This window comes from Bicyclus anynana, chromosome 13 (assembly GCF_947172395.1).
Source record: "Bicyclus anynana chromosome 13, ilBicAnyn1.1, whole genome shotgun sequence".
In the NCBI taxonomy this organism is placed as follows: domain Eukaryota; kingdom Metazoa; phylum Arthropoda; class Insecta; order Lepidoptera; family Nymphalidae; genus Bicyclus; species Bicyclus anynana.
The window spans coordinates 1073851-1083363 of NC_069095.1; the positions used below are offsets into that span (position 1 = coordinate 1073851).

At 34.0% G+C, this 9513-nt stretch overlaps 1 long non-coding RNA gene across 1 annotated transcript; it reads left to right on the top strand.

Annotated features, from left to right (window-relative positions):
* The first annotated feature begins 7291 nt into the window (after nucleotides 1-7291).
* LOC128198633 (uncharacterized) lies at nucleotides 7292-9053 on the top strand. The gene is made up of 2 exons (XR_008251367.1): nucleotides 7292-7510; nucleotides 7775-9053. It is a non-coding gene; the product is annotated as an uncharacterized LOC128198633 (long non-coding RNA).
* Nucleotides 9054-9513: the final 460 nt, after the last annotated feature.

The window sequence follows — 9513 nt, forward strand, 5'->3', positions numbered from 1 at the left end:
TAAAAGTTTGTTAGCCCATGATATTCCTTGTAGGCTATCTGGTCATCACAGGCCATAATAACAGTTGTGAAAGTTGCAATGCGCACCTGCTTCATACTATGCTCTTTGCAGAGAAATTATCTTAGAACATGTAGTACAAGCCGTTTGTAAGGGCCTCTATTTGCTCTAATGCAAATACAGGAAGTCATATACGTATATAAAAAAATTGTTAACCAATTCTGTATATTCAGTATTTATCTCTACTAATATTTTAAAAGGTTAAAATATGTGATGTTGTAGAGGGTAATCTTTAGATCTACTGAACCGATTTTAAAAATTCTTTTACCACTAGAAAGCTACATGTCATGGGCTATATTTTATCCCCGTTCGGGATCAGGAACTACGCAGTTGAAACCGCGGGACGCGGGACCGTGGATGCCAGGTCTTGTCGCAGAGAGAAAATCTCCGACCAAATTCAGAGACTTGTGACCTTTATAGTGCCACTGTGAGATTATGACCAACGGGTGTAGGGTTATGGAGCTCCTAAAATCAGAGTCAAAGTCTAAGTCAAAGTCAAAGTCAAAATTCATTTACTTCAATTAGGCTTAGCTTACAAATACACACAAACATCACTAATAACATATACAATTCGCTTGTCACTCCCCTTCTTCGCTTGCGCGTATTTTTAAAAACCGAATTAAATGCTGAAAAAGTCGCGGGTTTCTGCTAAATGCTAAAAAGTTGAATTTCATGGCTATCGGGTATCGTGGCACGTCAAATCGAAATTTAAATATCTTCGATCATTTCTGTGTTTAAACGTGGTCTGCTGTTTATTTAATGAGTGATTTGACTAGATATGAGGGTAGGTTAGTTTATATACAGACCAACTAGTTTTTTGCACAGAATTATGGGCCAAGCGAGCAATGGATTTATTCTGAGTTTGTTGTACTTGCCACTAGCGACCCTATATATTATCTTAACATAGCTATCCGAGCGCATACCCCAAATTAAACTTAAAAAAAAATATTATTTCTAAGTCAGTTCAGGTTGGAAAAAAACTTGGGAATTTTGCAACAAAACTTCATCTTTAAACTCTACTTACAAAATTCCAACTATTACTCGCATTACGAGTACGTTAGTTGATCAAAGACAACGAGAATTTTTATTCGAAGTTATGAACTATAACTGCTCAAACTACCTTTTGGACTTTTCAATTACTTGAAAATCTTTTAACATGTACTAATATTATAAATTAATGTAATCCTAACATTCTCTAATTGGTTATAGTTATTAATAGTTGGTTTTAAATATAAACATTTAAAAGATTGTTTTTCTTTTGTAAGAAATTTCTGCAAAAATAATTATAAAATAATACTCGGTTTTCCACACAAAGTGATCGGAAGCAACTAATATTGACTATGGATAAAAATACCTTTTGCCGTTGATTCAGTGGTTTTTTATCATTTTTCACCCTCGACAGTATCATTTTCCATCGGACACAGAAGCTTTCGTGAAAGCTTACAGATTCGATTAGAGACAACGATCGAATTTCCTATTAAGTTCGCTTGCATCCGCCCGAACGTCACGTGCTTCCGAATACAGCCTCGTTTTATAGCAGATCTTTATAGCAGTTCTGATACCCTAGTACTTTTTAATCGTCTCAATACCGTAAAAGTGATGAATTTTGTACTAGTGGTCACCGTCTGAGCGAAATTCGACCATAATCTTGGACTTTTATGATGGCTCTGTTGTCAAAGATAATTAATCTAGACTCTAAGATATCTGTAATTTTAAAAACGCAGTTAATGTAAAGAACAATAATATTTTATCGCCGAAAGTTTGTGTGTGTGTTTGTGTTTAAGTGTTTGTTTGTTCCTCCTTTGCGTTACTGAAGCGATTTGATTTTTTTCTAGGTTAAAATGTAGGCTACTCTTCATCCCGGAAAAATCCATGTTTCCCGCGGGATTTGTGAAAAACTGAATTCCGAGCGGACGAAGTCGCGGGCGTCTGCTAGTAAAAAATAAATCTAAAAGAAAGAATACCTTACCTTTTTAAATACGTAAATTTTTTAAATTTTCCGGTTTAATCGAAATTGGACAGTTATTTTATATGAATGTCTTTATTCTTTCTCTTCTGATCTCATAATGATCGTTACTGCTAACAACAGTAGTAATTGGAGATATGAATACCAATTATGTAGAATCTAAATCGAATGACATTTTAAACCGCCATGATAACTCAACATACGTACGTTCGTATGTAGCTTTCTATAAAATCAGAAGTTAAACAAGATCAATTCGCAATGTTTTCCAACAGTTGCAGGTTTAATGGCTTTCGCTGATCCCTTTCAAATTACCATTTGATTCAATAGATTCTTATAGAGAAACATTACGGACAAAGACTCGCGGCTAGCCTTTAGTTAGCGCAAAGCAGTGCACATAACTTGCAATAATAAACATAAAGTACAGTGCGTTCGAGATAAATGGAACATAAATCCATTGAACGCTTGGGTTTTAAGTTTACGACATTGATTATCAACATTAATCATCATCAACTTCTTTTTAATGGCTCACTAAAGGACCTGGCATCTTTACTTATAGGAAACTGGATTGATTTGATTTAGTGCTTATGCTCTTATTAGATATTGTTAAAAAATTACAAATAAAAGTAAAAGTATAAAAAATAACACTGATGAATTGGACATAAGGATGTTAGTTACATAAACGATCATTATTTTTTTTGTCGGATCTGGGTGGCGTTGTGGTTGTGGTTACAAATTTATTGATTTTTCACGAAAATATTACAAAACTACGTAGTGAGATGTATCATTACTCGATAGAGGTGTATTGTAAACGTTTTTTTATTAATTTATTTTATTGATAACATTTAACAATTATTGAACATATCTATACTCTCGCTAAACTGTACAGGCAGGCGTGGATTGGATTTCGATACGCAGTTATTTAGAACCGTTTTAGTCTTTAGTCTTTAGTCTTTCAGCTTCGATTACTAACACGATTAAGTCATATATTATTCTTTTGCTCGTGATTTCCAGACTATTTTTAAAAAATATAAGCAAAACCTTAAAAGTAAGACATTAATGTTTTTTTTTAAATTCTGCAACCGTTTGCACAACAAGGTATTTATCAAAGTTCGTGTTACCTGATGCAGACTGTACATACAAACAACAAACTGTACTACAATTCACAACAAGCTCGATACACATACCTTATGTGTAACGGAATAAGGCGCAGTATTGTGCATCTGTTACACAAATAAGGCTCGCACGCAAGCTGTTGGATCCCACCGCCTGCGATGTTAATATTCATTACGACTCTCCTCCAGGGAGCATGGGGGCTTAGGAAATCGACGAGGCTGTCGCGAAACTTGTCAGTCTGTTATCGGGGAGATGTGGAAACGGATTCTTTGGAATATCATTATAATAATGTTTTATTTCGAACAAAGGAAGTCGGATTTTCTTATGAAAATCATGTTTCGAACAGGAATATTCTTTGTTGTCAGCCAAACAAGTTATTCTGCTACTGAGATTTTACTAGATTTTTTTTTAAGTTTTTAATTGAATAGGAAAAGAAACTTTGGAATACCGAAACTGAATAATTTTAGGCTTTGAATCCATATGTTTATTTTTATTATACTTTTTATATTTGTTATTATATGAATCAATGATTAGTAGAAGATAATGACATTCAATTGGCGTTGTTTTGTCTTGTTTAACAATGTGATTGTAATTTTGTTCCTTTTGTTTTTAATCTTAATATATAAATGCGGAAGGTCATTCATCACAAAACCTCGAAAACCGCTTGACTTATAAAGATGAAATTTGGTACGGAGGTAGTTTATAGATAATAAAAAAAGTCACGGGCGTCCGCTAGTACATTATATGAAAGTACTTTTTTGAATATCGAAATTTAGTTCCAATCCAATAACATCATACCACAATTATTACAATTGGTAGTATAAATAGTTAGTAGATTTCCAGAATATTTTGATAAGAACTAATTTCATTCTGGTTTTATCCAGCATTAGATTTTCTAGGAAAAGCTACATCATTAAAAAACCAGGGAGTACACGTGTAAACTCGGCTTCTAGCTATCTATTGGATAATCTAGTAGCACAGACGTTTAAACACTGTAGTGATCATTTATCTGCGTATTTCAATGAGATCTTTATGCCTCATGTAATAAAGACTATAACTGTTTACTTTGGAGCGCATTGAGTTCCGAATTAATATTCATTTCCGCCAGTCTCGGGTAAAGCTTCACTACCAATGAAGTATATTCAGCGTCTCTACGGGATAGATATCCGCTACTGAGCTACAGAAGAACAATGTATGTGACAAAAGAAAAATCATATTTTGTTCATTTAAAAAGGTTAAAGATCAAAATGTGATGTCGCTTTTGTAGAGCGTGTATTTTTTAACCAGTAAAAAAATATACCTACTATCACATTATTTTAAAAACAACGATTTAGAACGAATTTCAGGAACGAACGCGTTTCGGTTGACGTTTATATTTCTAAAATATAGACGTCAACCGAAAAAAATAGTTGTACAAAATATAGTTATAGGTATATTTAATATAATTAAGAAAAACAACATTCAGCAAAATACTCTAGAATATCAAATCATGCATAGGAGTACTAGGTGTATTGCCCACTCTAATAATTAAAATTGTGTAAATTGATAATATTTTTCTTAATCATACCACAACCAACAACCAGCATTATACCATTAAATCTATCTAATCCATCCATTCAATAGAACTTTAGTGTAAAATTCTATTCACTTTACAATGCCATATACACTAATTTTGTCTTCAGCAATGTAGTTGAACGCCCAACCAGTTGTAATAACAAGATAATACGGGAACGTATAATTTTGTGTTTTTTATCTTTTTATACATACACAGACTAATTTCGCGTAAACTCAAATTAAATTTTTTAAAGTTTTGCTATGATGGTCCAATTGTTATATAGAAAAAAACAGTTGCAGCATAATGAGTAAAAGTATTTAATTTTTATTTTCGTTTTGGTTAACTTTTTGGAATCAATATTGGTTTTTAGGGTTCCGTAGTCCACAAGGTCCGTCCGTCCGTCCGTGGTTTAGCGCAGATACTATTACTACTAGAAAGCTGTAAATTAGCATTAATATGTAAATAAAAATTTTGCATACATAATAGTCGTAAAATAAAATCTTGAAATATATTTTTTTTGGGTAGGTACCTCCCCTACATGTAAAGTGGGATGATGTGGATATGTCTTTTACCAATCCGTTTTTACCGATCCGTTTGTAGAACATTAGGCTTTTAAGAGCTAATTTTTGTTAGAGTCAAGTGTCCCCACCATCTACCGGCTAAACGGTTGTTTATGGATATGTGAAATAATTCACAAAAGTAGGATATTTAATGAAATTACAAGAAAACCTCTTTGAACTACGAGTAGATATGTGCTGGATCGCGAATTGTTTAGGCATGTTGATATTACTTTGTTTATTTTATACATCTGTTCATTTCTGATTTAATAGTCTAAATAATACTACAGGTAAGTAGTAGGTAGGTAGGTTGTGGATATGACCTTTGTCTTCGATTCCGAGGGTATAGGTTCGAATCCGGTCCGGGGCATGCACCTCAAACTTTTCAGTTGTGTAAAAAATTAAATATCACATGTTTCAAACGGTGAAGATAAAACATCGCGAAGAAACGTGAAAATTTTTGTTAGTGCTCTACGTGTGTGAAGTCTGCCAATCCACATTTAGCTAGCGTGGGGGACAAAGGCCTAACCCCTTTCATTCTGAGAGGAGACTCGTGCTCAACAGTAAGCCGAATATGGATGGTCAATGATGTTAGTAGGTATTCTCTATTGCAGTCTAATTGACTCTGCGTTTTGTTGTGTGCCATCACAACATTGTTCAAAGTAAAATTAACATTTTACTTACCACTACTCCAGTTTGTTTTCCATGGCGTGCATTAGAAGAAAATTAATGGACCCGGATGCATAGATTATGCAAATTGAGGCATATCCGGGCGGGTCCTTCCATTGTCACGTACGCTTAGTTAAAGGATTAGAATTTCTAGCTGCTACTTTATAATCCCTTGTAATTTACAATTAAGTGCAATTGTGCACTGTCCATAAGTTGTGCTACTCAATTTACTATTTATTTTGCACTTATCATTATAATAATGGGGTAATCCTTTGGGGAAATAGGACAAACGCCCAAGATTTGTTTATACTACAAAAAAAGTGTATACGCATCCTTGTACATATAGGTAAGACAGAACCATGCCAACCGTATTTCAAAAAACTAAAAATATTGACTCTGCCTTGCATGTATATCTTTGAAATATCCAAATTTGTCAGAAAAAATTTCAAATTTTATAAAAAAAGTTGAAACTAGTTATAAACCACGGCGTTTTCAAGAAAAAAACAAAAATAAACTCGCTTACCCTTCGCCAAAATTAATACTACACAGTTCGAGCCCATATGTAATGTCAATAAAAATTTTTAATAATCTGCCACACCATATACGGAATGAGGAAAAAGATAATGCATTCACAAAGATATTAAGGGACTTTCTAGTCGAAAAGTGCTACTACGCGGTAAATGACTACATGCATGATATAGAAAAATAATAAAAACGATCTCCCTATCACTCGACAACTAAAGCTACGCCCAAACTGGACTCCATAGCTTGCACTTTATATAATAAAAGTGTAACTAGTATAATTTTTATATTATATAATGTAAAATATGTATTGCTTGAATGATAATAAATAAATAAATAAATAAATAATATAGGCTACATCATCGTCAGTTATTACAAGACTGTTTGCCACGAACCAGATGAAACGTTTAAGAACGAGGTACGGGCTGAAAATTTTTACTTTCTAATTAGTTTTAAATAAGTTTGTAAAATGGTGGTAAACAAAAAAAATAACCTTGGCTGAGTTTGTTGTGGGCTCTTCTCGGACCAAGGTGCGTTTGGAACCCTCGTAACTTTAATTTTAAGTTTTCGTATATTATTACCACCATTAGATTAAATTAAATTTTGACATATACCTGACCTTTCAAAAGTGCTTGTAAAGTAAGCCTAATTGAAATAAAAGAATTTTGATTTGATTTGATTTAATAATAAAAAAAAGCTCAGTATTAGGTAAGCACAATGATAATTTCTAGTAAAGATAGGTTACGTCCCTACAAAATCACCGCAAAAAGTGATCCGAATTTAGCTACACCACTGAGCAACACATGCACAATTTTGTCTATAATTCCATCACATGTAAAATTTATTTATCCCTTTACACTCGAGCTTATACGATCGTGAGTTTTGACTTTGAAAAATTCTACACTGCACACGTAACATCTTTTGCGGACCCAACCGTCGTCGAACGATTGTAAGACTATCTGAGGGCATGCGAAAACACACTTTATTACTATAGCTACATGGTGGAACTTGTCAGTCGTCCGGAAGTCACGAAAAAGATGACTGTGTTTTTTGACCACGCCGCTCGAACAAGTACGTATTTAATATTTTCGTAATGCTAACGGTTTACTAATATTTTTAAATGTAGTTTGCTACTTTATTAGTTGTTAAATAATACTACATATGTTTTTTGTACATTAGTTTATTTATCGGTTGATACTATTCCTCGAAATTTAAACTCGCACGATCGTAGTACCTCGGTTGTACTACGTAAACTTGATAACAAATGTTACTATGTCTTTTAGTTTTATTTATGTGATTTAATGCCTTTAAATGTATGTATTTTTTTACTTTTAGAGCGTTCACTCATGGGCGAAATAGTTCACCTTTTGGCGAACGGCAATATTTCTGATATTGAAGATTCTGAACACAGAATTCGATCCAGATGTCTCGTTTCAGCACACTGCAGACGAAGCGTCAGAAGAAGAACAGGATGACAAAGAAATATCACCTTCCTTTTAGCTAACAGAACTAAAACCTCTGTCACCACCATGTGAATTGCCAGTCCTGCCAAATTTAAGAACGACAGTGAGAGAATCGCGTTCTACTGTGCGAGAATCAAGATGTTTGCCTTCTACAGTAGCAGATTGAAATCGCCAGTAAGTAGACGTGGAAGAAGGCCTTCAGGAGGGCGAGGGGCAGCATCAGTTCTAGATACAAGAAACAAGAAAGCGAATATGGAAGCAAACTGCTTTTATAGAAAACGCTCACAAGTATTCTACCTTACCAATAAACCCAGTAAGACGACCAATTGAATATTTTCATGGTTATTTTGATACACAGTTTTTTAGAAAAGATATCTCATTGTTCCAAATTATATTACCATACGCACTGCAGATCATGAACTTAAATCTTCAAGAGCTGAAATAGCTAAATGATTTGCTATTCATCTTATTATGGGCTGTATTCCTTACTCTCGAGTAATGTATTGGAGAGTTGGTATGAAGTTAGGATTGATCAATGACCTAATGACAAGAGACAGGCTTCTTACTCTAACTGGTAATGCACTCCATGTTGTCGAGTCCTATTCATCAGCTAAAACGAAGTGGATAACCACGTATGGACAGTACAAGCCATGATTGACATGTTAAATAAGCCTGTAAAAAATTGGTAATAGTCCCAGAATTCTACTCGATTGACGAGCAGTTGATCCCCTTTACAGGACGCTGTAAGCTATGGCAGGTTGTAAAAAATAGACCACGACCTGTAGGCCTAAAAAGTCTTATCCTTTCCACAAGTGATGGTGATGCTAGATTTCGAAATTCACAAAGGCGCTAAAAGCAGTTTCGGTGATACAAATCTTGGGTCTTGGCCCCTCAGTAATTTTACATTTGATAAAAGGTGTCCCACGTGGTTGCTGTATATATCATGATCAATATTTTACTACACCATTCCTTTAATTGAGAAAATGGAAAAGATGGGGTTGCATTCGACAGGAACCATAATGCAGAACAGGATTCCTGGCCGAGCATCAACTAAAATGTTTATTTTGTTTAACTTAAGTCTAAGACTGAAGTAAAAAAGTGTTGATTTTATAATAATAATTATTAAAATAAACAATGTTTATAATTATCAATCATTATTTTATTATTTTCTTTGTTATATTGCTATATAATAACAGAGACTCACGATCGTGCGACTTACAATTATTTCCTGTAACTCACGATCGTGAGGGTCTGGTTGCTGCAAACCAGGTGCACCAGGATTTTTTTCAATATTTTTCTCATCATTTTCTACCACCATGGAAGTTAAGGAATAACATTTAAACACAATATAGAAGAACTTCACCTCTCGGGTGTAAAGGGTTATATACAGTTTTTACACTTCCTGAATACACAACTCGACATTGTAGACGATATTTAGGTATTATTTGTTTAAATAACGTTGCCCTATCTCTAGTATAAAATATCATTGTGTAAGCACATAACCCAACCCAGGACTCGAATCCAGAACCTCGCGAAGCCACTACAAAAGGGACCAACGAGCCAGTTATATGGGAGGCTTGTAACAGAAGCCATATTAATTAACAAACGTAA